Genomic DNA, 21,786 nt, shown 5'->3' on the forward strand with positions numbered 1-21,786 from the left:
AAAATGTTAATCAGTTTCTCAATCTAAGATGCAGCCTGACCTACTGAATGATTTCCATCATTTTCTGTTTCTACTTCAGAGCTTCAGTTTCTGCATTATTTTGCTTTTATTTGAGAAAATGTATTGATTATGGAATATGCATGAAGGCATCAGGAACATTGCAGATTTCCCTAACACTAGAAAATGGCAGTGAACAGCTTGCTAAATTTATATCACTCGCTGCAGTTGTATTGTGCCTACCATAGAGAAAAAGACGCAGCTTCCCTAGAAAGGTCATTGATTAATTTTGCTGTCAGCATCTTATGAATAAACTAATTCTGTCTCATCTATAACATTGTGCACATATATTGCGTTTACCACCAAAGGGTTAATTTGTCTGATGGTGAAATGCCAAAAAATTCACATTACTTTATATCAGTTTGTGTTTTGACAAGCTCCATGTGTCTGTAAAATGTCTGTATTTTATCACCTCCTCACTGATGTTATCTAATGCTAACATATCACTAAATTGCAGGTCATCTGCAGTTTCATTCTTCACTTTTTTCTAACAATGTTACTCTGATTCTCTGCTTCACAGATGAGATGCATATGATTGATCACAGGTAATTGCCTCAATATTACTCACTTCATCGCTCAGAGGGATCATCCTTCAACTCTAAAGATTGATGGAAAATGATAGTCTGTCAAAGGGCATCAGCTCCCAGCATAACCATAACCTTTGTGGAGTCCCAGAGTGAAAATCTGACTATAACTAATGTGCAATCAGTATCTGGCCACAACTGGAATGTTAACATGGCTGAGGAGTTGATTTAGTCTGGCTGTCATACTTTCTCCAGTGATTGTTTTGAATTCACGTGACTCGACAGAATAACGCTGTAACTTTTGATGGAAATGAGTAGACAAAAACTAAACCCTGTTGATCAGTTAATATGATTTGAAACACCTTTTACGGAACCCGCATTGTCATATTATCTTCAAGCAATTGTGGCTTTTTCTCATTACACACACTTCATGACCCTTTGGGTTCAAAATTCCTTTCATGGACCTCAACCTCACATTTAATAACTTCTTGACTTATTTCCCATAATTGAACCTTTTTAAAATGTGAGAACTGCAAAGTATTAGCCTTCACCTTTAGCAGTCCCAGATATTCATTTTCACACAGAGTTTCCAATGAGTAAAGTGCACCCCACTTCACCTCTCAGACGTGGCTCATTACTGAGGATATTTCTTGTCAATCTGTTCCAACATATGATGACATAGGTCTGGAGCAGATGGGACTTGAATTTGGGCTTCCTAGGCCAGAGGTAGTGACACCACAACAGTGGTGTAAGAACCCCAATGGCTCAATACTGAACACTGTCTCTAAGGCATTATCCCATACTGTGGAAGATTTTACAAGCTGAATTGGGAAGTTGATCTTTTTCAAATCAGCCTGCTCATAAGTGTTAATACCCACTTCTGAAGCAAGTGGGGATCGAACACGGGACTCCACAGCCCAGAGGGAGCAACATTACCACTGAGCCTGAAAATTCTGTGAACTCGACTGTTTCTTAAATAGAGTGACTTTAGCTTTTTTGAAAATTTGAACTATTTTTCTAATCAACCTGTTCCAAGATGTTACTTCACACCTCCGGAGCAGGTGTGGTTTGAATGTAGGCCTCCCAATCCAGGCATAGGGACATTACCACTGTGGCACAAGGGTCTTAGGAAGTAATGAACAAAAACAAAGTTGTTGGAAAAGCCCAGCTGGTCTGGCAGCATCTGAATGGGAAAAAGCAGAGTTAATGTTTTCGATCAGGTGACCCTTCGTCAGAACTTTTCCTTGGGATTCCTGATGCCTGCTACCTTCTCTGCTTGGCTCATTTTAAAGAGGAAGATTGAAAATTGCCATCATCCCCTTCTCCTTCTTGATTTGACTGCAGTTGCAGACCCTTTTCCAATTTCAGCTCCGACAGACTCGAAATAAACCCCAGAATTTTTTTTTGACTTTGCAATAACTTGAAGTTGTAGTCACTTTGCATAATTTTTCTCCTAACTCATACCTGAGTTTTAGAGGCAGTAAATGAATGAAATAAAGTGCTGCAGTACATAATAGCTTACAACCTCAGCAAAAAAACCCACTAACCTAAAATGTTGCTCATCCTTCTGAAAGTAAAAGGGGAGTAGATAGTGGAGTAAGGTTTCTGTGCATTTTCCCTAAATGCTGCAGCCTAAGGGTGTAAAGGAATTACCACGATAGCAGCATCCCTGAAGAAGCAACTAGACTTAGACGATTTTACAATATCAGAAACATGGCACTTTGCATTGACATTGACTTTGCCTATACAGCTATTGGGTTATTCTGAAGACTTTTGCAGCCAGTTATATTGAGTGAGGCCTGGAGAAATTTGTGTTGAGCCTGAAAAAACTCAATTTTCAGTGGCTTTTTAACTGTTTGTACTAACAGCATGAATGAATGGAGGAAGTTCGAATGGAAGAACTTAGAATGTGATGTTCATTGCACGAGGGTTTATCAACCTGAAAGATTTTATGTGGATAGCTCTCATTGTCAGTGCTTAAGATGTATACTTCCTAACACCACTGCCAGCATCCTTGCTCCAAATTTTGCGGTTACCAGGGAGTTACACCAGTTTTTAATGAACAGTTTTCATTGGAAATTGAACATTGTGTAGCAGTTAAATCATCATTGCTGTAATTTGTTTTTGCTACCCATTCTTTCCAAGCAGAGTCACGTTTCCTTTGTCAATTAGCCAGGAAGTAACTCACCATTGACGCTTTCTGCCTGTGACATTTTCATCATTTCAGACTATTGCTGAAACCATGCGACATAAGTGACTGAGTTGTCGTTAGTCTATCTACAGCATTTACAAATTCGATTTCACTGTGGCCTCTGCAGATTTGTAGGTACTCAAGGGATAGCAGATTATTGGCTTTCTAGAGTATTTTCTTAGTTGCCTGGACACATGTGGTGGAGCCTTCCAGAACCTCCAAGATCATTGCTACCCAATGGTGGTGATAACATGCCATGATGCAGGAAAGGCTTCTACTTGCTAGAAGTGTAGGAAATAAAGATGAAGGAATGAGATTGTTGCCCGTCCCCATATTAGGAGGAGGATACACAGTGACAGGAGATGCAGCAATGGATTAGACTGTAGGCAGAGAAAGTTGACAGCAACTGGTAGCAACAAAAACAAAAACAGTTCTGAGGAAGGGTCACTGGACCCAAAACATTACACTCCCAGTTGGTGCCAGACTCGCTGAGCTTTTCCAGCAACTTCTGTTTTGCTTTTGATTTACAGCATCTGCAGTTGTTTCAGTTTTTAGCAACTGATACATGTGTGCTTTAGTAAATAAAAGATGACAAACAAAATAAAATCCCCCCATCGACTGTACTGAAGTCCCTCCCCCACACCAATGTGATCACTTCAAGCAGGCATTCCTTGCAGTGATGTAAACTCCCACTGAAGACAGCATACATTTACAATGCATACATTAAAAGTATATTGTTATACATTAATAATAATAAATCCCCAGTGTCTGCAAGGGTGATTATCAAATTATTTCCCTTCAGATGGGCCAAAATCTTGAAAAGTCTAATCTTGTAAAAATGATGCTTTTATGTATCTTATAGGTTGCAAAATCCTCACTGCTGTCAGCATGCCATGTTTTCAATTGCCTGCTCTACCAGGTATTACAGGTAATGTATTGGCATGGATAGAGGATTGGTTGACCAGTAGAAAGCAAAGAGTAGGGCTAAATGGGTGTCTTTTTGGTTGGCGGTCAGTGGCTAGTGGTATGCCTCAGGGATCAGTATTGGGACTGCAATTGTTTACAATTTATGCAGATGACTTGGAGTTGGGGACTAAGCGTGGTATATCAAAATTTGCAGGTGACACTAAGGTGAGTGGCAGAGCAAAGTGTGTAGAAGACACTGGAAGTCTACAGAGGGATATAGATAGTCTAAGTGAGTGGGCAAAGGTCTGGCAGATGGATTGCAATGTTGATAAGTGTGAAGTCATCCATTTTGGAAGGAATAACAGTATAATGGACTATGTTTTAAATGGTAAAAACATTGCAGCATGCTGCTGTGCAGAGGGACCTGGGTGCCCTTGGGTGCATGATTTGCTAAAAGTAGGATTGCAGGTGCAGCAGGTAATTAAAAAGGCAAAGGGAATTTTGTCCATCATTGCTAGAGGGATGGAGTTTAAAAACAGGGAGGCTACGCTGCAGCTGTATAGGTCCTGGTGAGGCCACAGCTGGAGTATTGTGTGCAGTTTTGGTCTCCTTACTTGAGAAGGGATATACTAGCACTGGAGGGGGTGCAAAGGAGATTCACTCGGTTGATTCCAGAGTTGAGAGGGTTGGATTATGAGGAGAGAGTGAGTAGACTGGGATTATACTCATTGGAATTCAGAAGAATGAGGGGAGATCTTATAGAAACATGTAAGATTATGAAGGGAATAGATAAGGTGGAGGCAGGGAGGTTGTTTCCGCTAGCAGGTGAAACTAGGACTAGAGGGCATCGCCTCAAAATAAAGGAAAGCAGATGTAGCACTGAGATCAGGAGGAACTTGTTCACCCAAAGGGTTGTGAATCTGTGGAATTCCCTGCCCAGTGAAGCAGTTGAAGCTACTTCACTGAATGTGTTTAGGGCAAGTTTGGATAAATTTTTGAACAATAAAGGAATTAAGGGTTATGGTATGCAGGCGGATAAGTGGAGCTGAGTTTCAAAAAGATCAGCCATGATCTTATTAAATGGCAGGGCAGGCTCGAGGGGCCAGATGGCCTACTCCTGCTCCTAATTCTTATGTTTTTATGTACCAGCATACTATCTGTTATAGTCATGTCTTCATACAGTACCTGGCATGCCTTGGCTAAATTCACTACCAGCAATCTTTCCTATTGGCCTTTGTCTAATTTATTGATACTAAAATGGGGAAGGATGTCCACACGAAGTCTTTGTTTGAAGATTGTGTCAGTTATGATAAATGGAAAATGTTTATTATGTGGTACTTAATAATTAGTGACATTACGTCTGAGATACATGAGAGTCTTTCGTAAGACCTCAAGTCAGTCTTAAGAGTGAGTACACATCACTACTACACAATGTAGAGACATCTGAACAGCAACAGAAGTCAACAATCATCCAATAAATCCTGATGGGCAGAGTTTATCTTGTGATGTCAGTTATTACTTTCAGGTACTAACTGCCTTTTCCAATAATTTTAATTTGCCAACAGACATTTGAGACATTCAAGGATTTGGTAAAGACATTGAATGTGGTGCAGGAGCATCTAGCAGGCACCAAAGGAAAAATCAGCAGGAAATTGATCCAGCAATAGCAAAGGAGCACTGATGCTTTTTTCATGTCAAAATAATATATGACTTGGAGGGAAACTCAGATGGTGATGTTCCTATGTGTCAGCTGCCCTAAGGATGAGAGATCTATTGTTTGAAAGGCACTGTTGAAGGAAGCATGGGAAGCTGCTGCAATGAATCTTCTAAGTTAAACACTGTTGTCTTTGCGCATTGGTAATGGAGGGGGAGGAGAACATGGGATATTTTCTTATTCACAAGCAAATGTTTTTGCCATATTGTTCATACACAAAACTGTAACCACTTGTTCAGGAACAATCAAGAAATTGTTACTATGCTGAGCACTCCTAAACACACACAACTTGTCATGGTTGAAAAAGGCAAAAATCTGTTACTGGGCAAAATTGGCTTTGCATACGCAGCCATAAAGCCAAGATGTCAAGCCTTCTCCCCCACTGCTTGAATAAGACAGCAGACATTGAGTTCTGGTAACTAGCTTTTTTCTTAAAACTGCACCATCATCTTCAACACCTCCTTGGCTTAAAACAGTATCATTGCCGATTTTTAGTCTACTGTCTAAAAAATTAAAGTTAACTTTACATTGTGAAAGTTGAAAGCTAATCACTTTCAACCAGTGCATCTTCTGTATAAAATATAGCATACTTATGATGAACTACCTGAGCTAATATTGCTGAAAGAAGTTTAAAGATGCCTCCCCTTTAAACTGAGATATGCAAAGAGGAACAGACAATCCTCACAGCTGGAAAAATCACAATTGCTGTTAAATAAAAACCAAAAAAAAACTGCGGATGCTGTAAATCAGGAACAAAAATTGCTGGAGAGGCTCAGCAGGCCTGGCAGCATCTGTGAAGGAAAAACAGAGTTAATGTTTTGGGTCCAGTGGCCCTTCCTTACAACTGCTATTGATGGCTTTGACTTAACTGATAAGTCTAACTTGGGCTAACACTCTTTCAGAGATAAGGGGGACATTAAAAGGGAAGAGCTGGACAAAAATGAAGCTACATCTGGGAAGTAGCGTACAAGCAAGGGTGTGAAAAGTATACTCCAAACCCAAAAGAGGAACCCAAGAGTCCTGTGAGTTCCCACTACAAGTAGGACATTTCCAGTTGAGATGTTAGAGGTTAAAAGGAAGATCTAGTAGGTATAATTCACATGCACCAGGTCAGTCCTTTGAGAAGAATTCCAGCAGGAGGCACAGCAGATTCCCACAGGGAGCCTTGCTGCAAAATCTTGGGAGCATTTGCTCTGTGTGTGAGCCATCGAGGCTAACCCCCGGAAGTTGCAGGAGTTCTGTCCTCGTGGGATCAGTATTTCCGCAAACCTCCCTGAAATCAAGAAAGTCTTTTGCTTTATGCAGGGACCAGACAATTCTTAGTGTCAAGCTAAGAGTAACTAATGAGTTACTACTTTTGCTACATGATGTTAACACTAAGAACAAATACAGGACAACTGGTTAACTCCTTCCAGAACAGTTCTTTACATTCTGATGGGTGAAACTCAACTGATGTCAAGAAATTCTTTCAGAAATTATGCAACATTAACTTGTCTATATCATTTTTTAGCCTTTTTGTCTCCTCCTCACAGCTTGCATTCTCACTCAGCAAATAGCAAATGGGTGATACTTTACATTCTACCTAAGTAATCTACATTCATTAATGTAGATTGTAAGTAGCTGAGACCCCAATAATAGATCCTTTCAGTGCTTCCATTAACCATAGTCTACCACCTTGAAAATACAGTTTTCATCCTTACACAATGTCCCATCCATTAGCCAATCCTTTATCCATGCCAGTATATTACTCTAACTCTATGAGCCCTCATCTTTTCTGCTAGCCTTTGTGTTTTATCTTATCAAATTCCTTTGGAAATACAAATAAATTACATCTATAGTTTTTCCTTTACCTGTACTCCTAGTAGCATCCTTAAAATATTTAATACGTTTGTCAAATATAACATCCCTTCCATAAAGCAATAGTGACTTTGTCTGACCATGCTAACATTTTCCAAGTGTACATTAAAACTTCCTTAATAAGGATTCTAGCACTTCTCCATGACTTGGTGAAGTGTCCTATAATTCTCTGTATTCTCTCTCCTTTCATACAGTGGCATTTCATTTGCCTTTTGAATCCTTAGTTGGTCCCAGCATTTTCCCTGACAAATTTCTTTTGCATATTTAGTAAATGTTCAGGGTTCTCTGTAATTTTGCTTGTTAAATGCGTAAGTTATTCTGTTTCAATGTTTGTTTGTGTGGGGTGAGGGGACGTGCAGTGGAAGTATAATTGTAGCATGTATAGAGGTCATATTCATTTGCTGATATTCTGTTCCTATAAGTTTTTGGTCAATATGTGTTTCTTTGGTCTGTGTGTATATGTTCTGTCTCTGATCTCTGTATATCTTTGGTCTCTGATTCTCCCTCTGTCCAGTTTCAGTATGGTGCCTGTGTCTGTCTGCCTAATGGCAGAGCATTGAGGGAAGCACTGTCTCAGAGAGAAGGGCAACAGCAGTGATTATTTCCACAGAACCCTGTCTCTCAATGAATGGCTCTTTGAATACGTGCAATTAGCAGAAGAAATGAAGTTTTGACCACAATTTTCCTTGCACACAGTGAAGAAAAGGCTGAGTGGTTTCTGTTTATATTGTGCCAGGACTTCCTATTCAGAGCCTTCTTTGACAAGCTGGGTGGTGTTCCCACTGGCAATGGGAAGAAGCTCTTTCACATCCAGCTTATTACATGGCTAATTAACCAGAAGCGTTGGGCTGTTGTTAGAAACTGCCAACAAGGATGCAAGCATAGCTAACTGGCGCAGCTTGTCACTTGCATAATGCTTGTAAACAGAGACAGTCTGTCTCTAAATTTGATTAATGGACTGGAAAATCATAAACCAGAGAAAATAAAACTTGATAGCATTTGGAGATATTTAAAATATTTTATTTTCCAGAAGTACTGTTCTAGATATTCCTCCTACTTACTTCACTTTAATTGTAGTCATTCTTCAAGTGTGCCAGCAGGAAATGCCCTGATCTGTTTCATTAGTATTATCAAACAGTGAAAATCAAATAGAATCCTTTACCCCATTGATGAAACCAGCCTCTGTAATGTGACAAAACAAAAACACAAAAACACCCTGCAGATAATACAAATCAGAGCCAGCCTCTCCTATAAAATACTGTAAATACTTAGGCAGTATCTGTGGAGAGACAGGGAATTATGCAGTTCTGAGGAAGGGTCGCCGAACCTGAAACATTAACTCTGAATTTTTCTTCACAGATACCAGACGTGCTGAGCTTTTCCAACAACTGAGATAATGGGAACTGCTAATGCTGGAGAATCCGAGATAAGAAAGTTGGGAGCTGGATGAACGCAGCAGGCCAAGCAGCATCTTAGGAGCTGCTGCTTGGCCTGAGGACCAGAACCGTTGGTCTGGGCATATATGAGAGGAGCACTTGTACTGAAAGCGGCAAGATAGATTGTTCAAGAATGCATTTTGAAGTGGCTTCTGCTGCTTGGCCTGCTGTGTTCATCCAGCTCCACACTTTGTTATCTCTTTTCCAGCAACTTCTGTTTTTGTTAGGGAATTATACAGCCTAGGTTTGAAGGCCCAAAAGTGGCTAAAGCTGAGTCAGTTTCAGGGTCAGATGAGGACCAGAACCATTGGTCTGGGCTTTTATGAGAGGAGCGCTTGTACTGAAAACGGCAAGATGGGTTGCTCATGAATGCATTTTGAAGTGACTTCTGCTGCTGGGTCCACAAGACCATCTCATTAAAAAGACAGGGAACTATTGCTTTAAGAACTGGCCTAATTATCTGTAACTTATCCATTTTTTACATGATTTGATTAGAGCTGGTAGTGCCAAACTCTGAGCCAACTCAGGAAGGGCTTTTGTGATGAATCGACTTCGCCTCAATTCCAGGTAAGCAGTGGCAGCAGCAGAAATGAACATGCAGGGCTGAGTGGAAACATTTGAAGTATTGAATTCTATTAATCAGTTGTATGCATTCTCTTTAGTGTGATGTGGAGGTGGTCGGTGTTGGACTGGGGTGGGCAAGGTCAGAAGTCACACAGCATCAGGTTATAGTTCAACAGTTTATTCGAAATCACAAGCTTTTGGAGCGCTGCTCTTTCATCGAGTGGGGTGAAGAGAAGCACTCAGGTGCATAATTTATTGGCAGAGAGATCAAAAGATCAAAGAAATAGTGTGATTGGAGTGTCGACAGGCTGAGTAATGAGTCTCTGCAGGTGACCAATGGTCTGTTTAAGGTTTGGTGGTTCTTTGAAGGCGAGAAGTGGAGGCTTCGCATGATCATGGCGAGGTGTTCGCCATCATTGATGACATTGTTGAAGACCATGGTGTAGTTTCTCCACTCTGGGGAAGCTTTGGATGATGAAGGGTACTCTGTCAGTTGTGTCCTCGTCTGTCTTCTGAGGAGGTTGTTGCAGTTTTTTGCTATGGTATGTCTGCTTCTGACATGGTCATTGTGGTTTTTCGCTGTGTTCCATCTGGTTCTGTGAGGCCATTGTGGTTTTTGCTGTGGCACATCGGCTTCTGAGGAGGTAATTGCGGTTTTTCACTTTTACAATCTTTTAATCTTTCTGCCTATAAATTATGTGCCTGTGTGCTTCTCTTCCTTCTACCTGACAAAGGAACAGCGGTCCGAAAACTTGTGATTTCTCATAAATCTGTTCGACTATAACCTGACGTCACATGACTCTGACCTTCTCTTTAGCATGACATGTTAAATGGATATAATTTAAGACCACAAGACCATCAGACATAGAAGCAGAGGTAAGCCATTCAGCCCATCATTTCTGCTCCACTATTCAATGAGATATTGGCAGATCTGATAATCCTCAACTCTATTTTTCTGACTACTCCCATAACTCTAGATTCCCTTACTGATTAAAAATCGGGCTATCTCCGCCTTGAATGTACTTCCCAAACAAAACTTTACAGCTATTTATGGTAAAGAATTGTGTAGATTCACTACTCTCTCAGAGAAGAAATTCCTCGTTATCTCAATTTGAATGCATCATCCCTTATTCTGAGATTATGCCCTCTTGTCCTAGACTTTCCAATACACAATGGGAAACCACCTTTCCTCATGCACCCTGTCAAGCCCCCTGAAAATTTTATATGTTTCAATAAGGTCATGTCTCATTCTTCCAAACTCCAATGAGTACAGGCCCAACCCACTGAACGTCTCCACACAAGACAGTCCTTCCATACCCAGATTCAAGTGAACCCTTTGCCACTTGCCTGCCCATTCTGATAGCCCTGCCTAAGTCCTAAAGCTGTCACTGGCCTCATCCTTACTGTTTACTCAACTCCAAGTTTTGTATTATGGAAATATTTTGAAATGTTATTCTGCATTGTAATATCCACATCATTTACTAATATGTAAAATATGTGTGTGTCAAAAAAGTAGTGGTCCAAGCACAAGCCTTTAGGAAATATCGCTATCTAAAAAATAATAATTTATCATAACTTGCTGTTTTAAGCCCTTAAGCAAACACAAAAGACTTTAGCATGATTAAAATTATGTAGAAAATGTATCTGATCATATAAATTCCTGCTTGCATGTACATTGCATATTTAGATGATTACAAAATACTGAAAGTAATTTTATAACAGACAGCACAATTGGGGTGCTGAAAGCAATGTCTGGAAAGATAAGGGGCATTTTGTAGAAGTTTCTTGTTAAAGTGTTAAGGAGTGTCGTGGCCTGTTGCGTGTGAAGAACTATGTGCTAAAGGAAAGGCTAACCCTACATCAGTGGATATAATTGCACCAGAAATCAATGAAATGGAAGATCCTAGCATGGGTATTGCTGGAACTATGTTTCATTAATTAAGGAAGGAAGTCCTGACTGCCATCACCAGGGTAGCTGCAGAGAAACTGGTGGCTGATCTGGACATTGAGAGTGACAAAATCCTTCTTCCTGCCCAGGAAATCAGATAAAATAACAAGTGCGATGGGAATTAAAATGAGTGTCATGCTCATGATGTGAGAAAAAAGATTATGAATTGTTTAGAAAACCTGTACTTTCTCTTGTTTAAATTTTAACCTGAACCTATCTGAACCAAAACGTGGTTATCAGTGGTCACCTGATGCCTGATGACCACAATTTCTTGAAAGCTCCAATCATCTACAGCCAGAAACAGCTCAGACAGCAACTTCTGGAATCCATCTCCCACTCCATAAGCATTGCGGTCACAATTTATACAAAGGAACAGTAGAACCGAAGGGCCAAAGCTTACCAGAGTTAGTTTGATGTCATTTTTTGGCACATTTTATGGAGGGTTTCTCTCCGTGAGGCCTAGTTAGTTTTCTCATGTTATTGTCCCAAACCTGTATGCCATTCTGTTGTGACATTTTGCTCTTCATTTTCTTCCACCCGCCTTGGGAGGAAGAACTCACCGCTGCTGGGATTTCTGCTGAAAACCATGATGTTGTACACCCTGGCAGTCCCGAGCTGCTGTGAATGTTTCAATTAACTTGCCCTGGCCGTGGCAGACAAGGAGAGATTGATGCCCTACTTTTCAGGGCAAGGGGTGGCTGATTTGGATACTAAGAGTGACAAAATCCTTCATCCTGCCCAGGAAATCACGCAAAAGAATGGCGTGATGGGAATTGGAATGAGTGTCATGCCCACAGGTTGTGAAGAAAGATCCTACAGATCTGAAGAGGTGGGGTAATTCAGAGGAGGACTATCCTCTTCCACCAACATCCCGAGGAGGCCTTGACACCAGACCTCACCAGCCTTGTCCGAGGTTGTTATCTGGTTCACTGCATTCTCCATGGTCTGGAGAAATACCTGGCAGTTTAGAAAGAAGGTCAGTGATCTTCTCCATTCTGGTAATTGACCTTCACATTCTCACAAGGGTTAGCACTATAGCATAGTAAGAACTGAAGTTGGTGGTCAGGTCAGCAACTTCCATTCCTCACCCCATAAAAAGAAATGTTCCTGGCCCTGGCAGGTAAAGACTGGGACTGCTCCAGTGGACACGCCAAAACCTCCATGCCCTGACAGCTAAGTAAGAAGCATTGTTCATTACCATTCTCCCATTAACATCACAGTGGATATATTCTCAACATGCACACACCTTCAGTTCCTGTTGACAACACTAAATAAAAACTGAAAGAACTGCAAATCAGAGACAAAAACAGTTGCTGGGAAAACTCAGCAAATCCGGCAGCATCTGTGAAGAAAAATCGGAGTTAACAATTTGGGTCGAGTGACCCTGCCTCGGAACTGATCTGCACCCTCCACCAGCTCAGATACTGATACCTTTCAGTTTATTCATTCATGGGATTTTGACATTGCTGACTAGGGCAACGTTTATTGCCCATTCCTCACTACCCCCGCAACAGTTAAGGTTCAACCACATTAATGTGGGTCTGGAGTCACATTTAGGCCATACAGGGTAATTTCCTTCCCTAAAGGACATTCGTGAACTAGATGGGTTTTTATGGCAATCAACAGTGATTTCATGGTTGCCAATGGACTAGCTTTCTCTTCTGGATTTTTAAAGAATTTACCCCTGCCATGGTGGGACTCAAAACCACAGCCTCCGAACATTTGCCTGAGTTTATGGACTACGAGTTGATTCAAATTGATTAGACTCAGGAGCACCTGCTGGTGAGCAGGTGAATGCCACATCTCTGCCAATGGTTGGGGAAGGGACAGTTCAGGTTGTTGACACTCAAGACACAGAGGCAGCAGGCAGCTTTATTACATGCTAATGACTTAAGGGTAGCTGAGAGTTGAGTTTTACCACCAGTAAATGTGTCAGGAGCCTGACATTTCTGGATCATGAATTTGCTCAAGAACACAACCATTTAACAACCTGAATTTGCAATCACAACCCAGTTCAAGATGATGGATATTTGTGGAGTTGGGAGCTGTGGATACTGTGACCCACAGCAAGGAACCCAACTTTTGATCAGAGGACATCTTGCTGTGTCTGAAGAACTGTAGCAGGAAAGCACTGGAGCTACCATCAGTAAAATGGCAGTGACTGAGATCTCACTAGGTTCATGACATTTAAAAATAACTGATTGCAAGAATAACAGAATCAATAGCAAGACAGTCACATTGCCATTTTCTGCCAGAAACATTTAGAGGTTCTTCAGCTGTAATGCAGCCTTCACTTCTTGTTTTGTAGCTGTGTCTACTCACTTGCCAATGTGTGGATAGAGACAATGTAGCCAAATTGCTGTGCTACTTCTGTAACTGCCATTAAGTGGCAGCTTGATGAGCATGATTTCATTCCTGCCCCAACAGATGTGTTGTTGCCATCACATGTGTACCCACACCCAGAAATGGGTTGGAGAGTCAGTCTGATACTTTCTCGTGCAGGGTGGCACCGTGGTTAGCACTGTTACCTCACAGTGCCAGGGACCCGGGTTTGGTGCTAGCTTTGGATGACTATCTGTGCAGAGTTCTCCCCATGTCTGCATGGGTTTCCATTGGGTGCTCAGGTTTCCTTCCACAGCTCATAGATGCTAAATTGGTCTGTAATATTCAGGCTAGCTGGATTAGCCATGGTATAGGTTAGTTTGTGGGGATGGGAGTTGTGGTTGGGTCTAGGCGGGATGCTATTCAGAGGACTGGTGTAGACTTGATGGGCTAAATGGCCTGTTTCTGCAATATGGGGATTTATGATTCTAACACCTTTCACATGGGCTAGGAAAATTTTGACCTGGCTTTATTTTACGTGCTTCAACCTCACTTATTTCCCAAATCCCCTCACAGACTGAATTACTAATTCTACATTTGAGCAAAGTCATATTTCACTATAATGATCAACAATTTCACACAGAAGATGTTTTTGTTTTAATAAGTTTGTTAACCTTTGTTTCAGCTTCTATCTTAATCCAACTACAACAGTTCATTTGTTACCTGAACTTTTGAATTAAAATAAAGGATGTTAAGTGTTTTTTAACTTCCTGGTTTACTTGTGCATAAGTTCTTAAATGCTGTATCTGTAAGCTGTATGCTGTGAATGTGTCATCAAGAAAGGGGAAATATTCATAGAGATCTCTGGGTCTTTATGAGCTCAGTGAGCAACTTTCTGCAAGGTCAGACTTTGCTGCATTGCTGACAGCAAAATATAAGTCCCTATTGCCAAAATGTGTGTATTTTCTGTAATGCTAATAAAGTATTTGTTGAAATATAAAGAAACTTATGACATTAAGAATTATTATCAATGTGAAATAGCCTCCTGATTCTTGTTGAATTTAGAACCGATTTGCAAGACCAGAGAACTCTTTTGGGGTGTCTTAAAATCTGCAACTAAGCTAGTTATATTTAAGGATAATGATCTTTAAAATACTTCATGTGATTAAGTATCAGCAGTTAAATTTTAGACATAAGATCCCATTCATACTTAGTTTTCCATTATACATGAAGAAGATTTTTGACAAGGGGGCAGGTGAAAGCTGAGTCAGTCTCCCTATAGAGAGAGTGTGTGTGTTCTGCTTCAGAGTGAGACCTCGGGTCAACCTGCCTCTCTTAGCATTGCCACCTCACCAGATAAAAGCTGCTGATTAGCAATTGTAATGAGCAGGTGTGAGGACCCTAACTTGGTGTCCACAGTTAGAAGGCGTGTAGAGTGGCTTCTCTACACTGTGTGTGGCTTCAGAGTGTGCCAACTCAAGCCTCAAGTTTTGAAATATGGATAAGAGGTATTTGAAAATGTTGTAAAAGTACACATTTGTTTGTGTGTCCATGCACATGAATGTATGGAACAGTGCTAATTAAGACAGCATTTAATCCTCCTACCAACCTTTATCTGAACTATTGTCAGCTTGTTTTTAAAACCCTTCCTCCTGCACAAGGCTATGATAGGATCAGCTTGTCAAACATGTTCTACCTCATTGGCTTTCCATACAGATTTCCATGGATTTTCCTTTTGTACCATGAAAACATAACAGCAACAATTAGCTGCTCTCTAATCTCTTCCCATCTTCAGCAGCTGAAAAGGTTTTAGAAGGAGGGAGAAACAAAGAGTAAGCTGGGCTCTTGGTTGCTATGTGACAGTACCATTTCTTGTACACACAATGCTGACAATTTACCATACTCTCACCTCTCACCCAAAATAGAAGCATTTTTTGAGCACCACAGATCACCACTTACTACTCATCCAGTTCAGCGAGAAACACCAAGAGTAAAACAATATTTAAAAGATACTTAGTTTGGTATGAGTTGAATGTGTCTGCAATCCAATATATTAATATGGTTTTGGTTGTTTAATGTAATGGTTACTATTTCTGACATAGCTGCCGCACAGTCTGCTCAATAGCTTGAGGTAAAAGATCCAATGGTATTTTTCACTAAACAGCAATTAAGCTCTTTCTGATGTCTTGCTAGCATTATTAAAATTAGATTATCTGGTTATTATCTTTCTGCTGTTGGAAGAGTTGGTTGCTGAATTTATAACTGTGACTTCAAATTCAAAAGTATTTAATTGGCTGTGAAGCACTTTGGGATGCCCCAAGATTTGTGCATAGCATTAAATAAGCATAAGTCCATTTTTTAAAAAAATCAGAATTATTATCATGCATATGAAGGCCATTCAGCCCATCATTTCTCCATTGCTTCTCCACATGAGCTTTGTGACTTGATGCCATTCTCCTGTCCTTTCCTTGTAACCCTGACATTATTTTTACAAATAGATGTTGAATGCCTCATTTGAACTTTCCTCCACCACACATTTCAGATCCTAACCACTCACTGTGTGAAAATGTATTTTCACATTAAACTTGCTTCTTTTGCAAATTCCTTTAAATCTACGCCCTCTTGTTCTCTATCTTTTTACAAGTGGTCACAGTTTCTCCTTATCAACTCTATCAAAACACTTTGTGATTTTGAAAACTTATATCAAATCTTCTCCTAGCTTTCTCCTGTCCAAGGAAAATAGCCCCCATTTCTCCAGTCTATCTTCATAACCAAGTCTCTCATCCCTGGAACCATTCTTAGAAACCTCTTCTGCATTCTCTCCAATGCATTCAAGCTCTTCCTGAAGTGAGGTATCTATAACTGCACACCAGACTTCATTTGAAGTCTAATTAGTGTTTTACAAATGTTCATCATTACTTCTTTGATCTTGCCCTCTATGCTCCTATTAATGAGGTGTAAGAAAAAGTATGATTTAGCAACTACTGTTTCCACCTATCTTGGCATATTTGATCTGAAGTTTAAAAAAAAGTGCTAGGAAAGCTCAGCAAGTCTAGCTGCATCCATGGAGAGAGAAACAAAATTACCGTTTTTTAAGTCCATCAACTTATCTTTGGAATGTTCAAAACTGTTTGTGTTGGTGGGAGTGCATGTTGACAGTGGTGTGTGACACAGTAATCAAACGGGTTGCTTTGCCATGGGTGTATCAATCTTTTTCAGTGTGTTAGGGCTGCACTTATCCAGGTAAGCAGACAGAATTCAGTCACATTCTTGGCTTGTGTGTTGTAGGTGATAGACAGGCTTTTCCATTTACAGAAGTAAATTAATCACCACAGCATTCCAAGCCTCTGACCTGCTCTTGTAGACGTAATATTTATAGGGCTGGTCCTATTCAGTTTATGTCCAACTGTTATCTGCAGGATGTTGATAGTCAGAAATTCAGTGATGTTAATGCCATTGATGTCTAGCTGAGATGGTTAGATACTTTTTGGAAATTTTTATTGCTTGCCACTTGCGCCATGTAAATGTTACTCGCGACTTATCAGCCTAGGTCTTCCTACAGATGAAGACAGACATCTTTTGTATCTGGGAAGTGACAAACAGTGCTGATAATTCTGAAATTATCTGAAAACATCCCTACTTTTGACCTTACATTGGAAGGAAAATCATTCATGAAGCAGCTGAAAATGTTCAATCCCAGGACACTACCCTGGAAAACTCTGGCAGTGATGCCTGGGATAGAGATGATTGGTCTCAAACAACCACAAATGTCCTCTTTATGGTTTCAATCAAATGGAAGTTTTTGCCTGATTTCCAATTGACTCAATTTTGCTCATTATATTCAAGGGGAATAGAACATAGCACTTTGGCAGAAACCTTGCATGAGAATGTCGTTTTAGTTTAATCTGATCAAGAGGACATATAAGTTTCTCATGCTCCCCACTGGTGTTCAAATGCAAATCTTGGATGAACTCAAGTTCCACACCAAACACAGTTCAAAACTTTTCCAGTGAGACTATCAATCTGTTTTGATGCTAGCAATGCCATTGCTGCTGCTGAAGCAGCCACCTCCCCAATCTTCTTCTGTTGCCTCTGGAACATGCCCTGGCAGGATCCACTCACACACCAAGACACTGCCACACTGGCCTGCAGCCGCTGAAAGACCGGGATGAAACACTGCCACGCCCAGATGAAAGACCACCATGTACTGCCAAGAAGCCAGGCCAAGTGGCCATTACAGGCCACCAAGAGACACCAGAACACCTGGCCAAGAGATTGCCACATGGTGCTGAGAGACTGTCACAGACCAGGCTGGGCTAGAACAAGAGGATGCCTTGCTGGGTCTGCGCTGAGGCCAAGAGCAAAGAAGAGAAACACCAAGAGAGAGAAGAAAATAAAGAAATGAGAAAGAAATCAACAGAGCAAATGATCTCTGGCTAAAGCATTCTATTCCACCTCCGCCATCATGGATCCATCTTGAACCTCGGTTTGATTTGGATACATGTGAGGTATTGCACTTTGGTAAAACAAACAAGGGCAGGACCTTATACAATTAATGATAGGGACCTGTGAAATGTTGTAGAACAGAAAGACCTACGAGTTTAGGTCCGTAACCCTTTAAAGTTTGTGTCACAGGTAAACAGGATGTTTACGAAAGTTTTTAGCATGCTTTGCCTTCATTGCTCAGAACTTTGAGTATAGGAGTTAGGATGTCATGTTGAGGTTATACATAACATTGATGAGGCCTCTTCCAGAGTACAGTCTTGATCACCCTGCTATAGGAAGAATTTTGTTAAATTGTAGGGGATTCAGAAAGATTTACCAGGACATTGCCAGGAATGTTTGAGTTATAAGGAGAGGCTGGATAGGCTGGGACATTTTTCACTGGAGTGAGGGAGGTTAAGGGGTAATCTTATAGAGGTTTATAAAATGACAAGGGGCATAGATAAAATGAATAGCAAGGATCTTTTCTCTAGATGGGGAAGTTTAAAGCTAGGGGGCATATTTTTAAGCTGACAGGAGAAAGATTTAAAAAGACCATGTGGGGCATTTTTTTTTACACAGAGAGTGGGTCGTGTGTAGAATGAACTTCCAGGGAAGTGGTGGATGCAGGTACAGTTACAATATTTAAAGGACATTTGGATAAGTACATGAATAGGAAGGGTTTGAAGGGACATGGACCAAACATAGGCAAGTAAGACTAGGATAATAAAGTGTGAGGCTGGATGAACACAGCAGGCCCAGCAGCATCTCAGGAGCACAAAAGCTGACGTTTCGGGCCTAGACCCTTCATCAGAGAGGGGGATGGGGAGAGGGAACTGGAATAAATAGGGAGAGAGGGGGAGGCGGACCGAAGATGGAGAGAAAAGAAGATAGGTGGAGTGGAGAGTATAGGTGAGGAGGTAGGGAGGGGATAGGTCAGTCCAGGGAAGACGGACAGGTCAAGGAGGTGGGATGAGGTTAGTAGGTAGGAGATGGTGGTGCGGCTCGGGGTGGGAGGAAGGGATGGGTGAGAGGAAGAACCGGTTAGGGCGGCAGAGACAGGTTGGACTGGTTTTGGGATGCACTGGGTGGAGGGGAAGAGCTGGGCTGGTTGTGTGGTGCAGTGGGGGGAGGGGACGATCTGGGCTGCTTTTGGGATGCGGTGGGGGAAGGGGAGCTTCAAAATCTCCCCTTTCCCCACCGCATCCCAAAACCAGCCCAGTTCGTCCCCTCCCCCCACTGCAACACACAACCAGCCCAGCTCTTCCCCTCCACCCAGTGCATCCCAAAACCAGTCCAACCTGTCTCTGCCTCCCTAACCTGCTCTTCCTCTCAACCATCCCTTCCTCCCACCCCAAGCCGCACCTCCATCTCCTACCTACTAACCTCATCCCACCTCCTTGACCTGTCCATCTTCCCTGGACTGACCTATCCCCTCCCTACCTCCTCACCTATACTCTCCTCTCCACCTATCTTCTTTTCTCTCCATCTTCGGTCCGCCTCCCCCTCTCTCCCTATTTATTTCAGAACCCTCACCCCATCCTCCTCTCTGATGAAGGGTCTAGGCCCGAAACGTCAGCTGTTGTGCTCCTGAGATGCTGCTGGGCCTGCTGTGTTCACCCAGCTTCACATTTTATTATCTTGGATTCTCCAGCATCTGCAGTTCCCATTATCACAAGTAAGACTAGGTTGGTTTGGGAACATAGTGGGCATATTGGACCTAAGGGTCTGTTTCTATGCTGTGTGACTTTGAGTCTGTATGTAGCAGTGTGGCAGGCATGTGTGTGGTTGCAGTGTTGGGTGGTCTGCCATTCTTCAGCCTAGTGATCACCCTAAGGTGGCCAATTAATGGTCATGGAACAATCACTTCCTGTCACCAACAAACATTTCCCAAATCGGGCAGATATTGGCTCTGAGTATGAAATTTTATGAGCTGATGATGGGCATGGATATGCCTACTATAAGGACCTTCCAGGCCAATTGGCAATACTGCGACCCCAAGGACATCCCATTTGATAATTCCGCTCCTACAGGCCTACTGTCCCCAGACCCTCTCAGCCTCTTTACCTTCCTTGCCACGGCCTGGCAGTCTGGCCTAGTGATATTCCAACTACTTGATGTCAGGTTCCAATGACAATCTCCACTAGGGATTGATTGAATTGACAGCAACGGCCACCACTTCTGTTGTCCCTGTTGACACTAGAGAGATGCCAATGATCTGACTGACCAACTGGGAAGTGAGTTTTTTCCTTCTCGTAAAGGCGAAAAGTCCACCAAATCACTTCATGCTCCAGTGACTATTAAAGGAAAATAACATCTGGCAGAGCAGAGGAGGCTGCCTTGGTCTTGAAGTGTACACAAGTGGGAGAGAGAGTCAATGAGAGGTAACAGTCCAATATAACATCTTGGCTTACGCGTTACAGCAACTGTAACATTATGCAGTGGTAACACCATTGTTGCAGTGTGTTATAGGTGTGTTACAATATTGCTGCTAGATGAAGTTACACCTACCAGAAGATCTACTGATAAAGTAAATCCAACCATCTATCTCATGCCTCCTCACACATTCATGTGGTTAGTCTGCAGTCACTTTGTAACATCCATCAACCAACTGTGCCTAGGTGAACCTTTCATTCTGATGCTCTTCATTTTGGCATTAGAAATTATCTCTGTTGCCCTTAAGCTCTGATCAAAATACAAATATTTCACATTTTCTTTTCTGGTTGTTTTGAGAGTCCTTCTAGTTCTTGCAATTTCAGGTACCTCTTTATTCGTCAATGGTGTATATCTGGAATTTTTAGCATATGTTTTAGAATCCACATTTCAAGGCTTCTATTTTCTTATATAGACATTTATCTCCAAATTTCTGAGGCAAGCAGAAAAGTGGATAGAATAGAGCATCTTATAAGATTTTTCCTTTATACAAGCTTGTGTTTTCTTGTTAGGTAAGCTTCAGCTTCTTGAAATTCTTTCTTTATCCTTTTGGCTTCGACATTACACCTACTATCCCCTGCTGTCATTTCTCTGAAATAGACAATCCTTATCCACCTGTTCCGGTTGCTAACTTACACTTCAATGTTGGCTTCTAACTTTTGTGTTTTTGGTGTTCATACTCAATCGATATTCAAAACCTCTGGATGACACATTGTAGCTAATGTAATCCTTCGTGACTGTATCACAATACACTGCGCGATGCTGTGTGTGTCTGTATCTTATGTACAATTTCCAGACTGCTATGCAAGTCTAAACAATATCTTGTCATTAGTATTTATAGTTTGTTCGAGTTTGGCTGTTAGGCAACCTGTCGTGAGTTTAGTTATTGTTCCAGTTCCTGTCACTGGGTGGAGCTGTGACTTCGCTCACTGCAAGCTAAGTTTCTAACCAAACCAACAGCTCTTCAGAAAGCTGCAGAGTTCGTTCTCAGCATTTTCCTGGCATTGTACAGTCCACAGAGATAATGTTGTGCGCCTACTCCCTCATGTATTGCACTTCTGAAAACATTAACTACTATTTGTCTGTGGTTCTGCTCAGGTTCTGCTGGCAGGCATACCAGGGTGAAAATACCTTAGTGAATTTGTTTTCCTCAAATTGCCTAATGGAAACAGTTTATTTTTTGCATATTTTATATTTAACTGACATCAGTTATAGATTTCTTTTTCCAGTCCTTCTCCAGTTAGGAACAGTCTGTGTAGAGGCGCAACGATGAACATATTGGGGGTCAAACTGATCGAGCTGATTTGGTGTGTTGGTAGAGAGATGGTAGGACTTACCACTCGTATACTGAG

Source organism: Stegostoma tigrinum, chromosome 6, assembly GCF_030684315.1.
Source record: "Stegostoma tigrinum isolate sSteTig4 chromosome 6, sSteTig4.hap1, whole genome shotgun sequence".
In the NCBI taxonomy this organism is placed as follows: domain Eukaryota; kingdom Metazoa; phylum Chordata; class Chondrichthyes; order Orectolobiformes; family Stegostomatidae; genus Stegostoma; species Stegostoma tigrinum.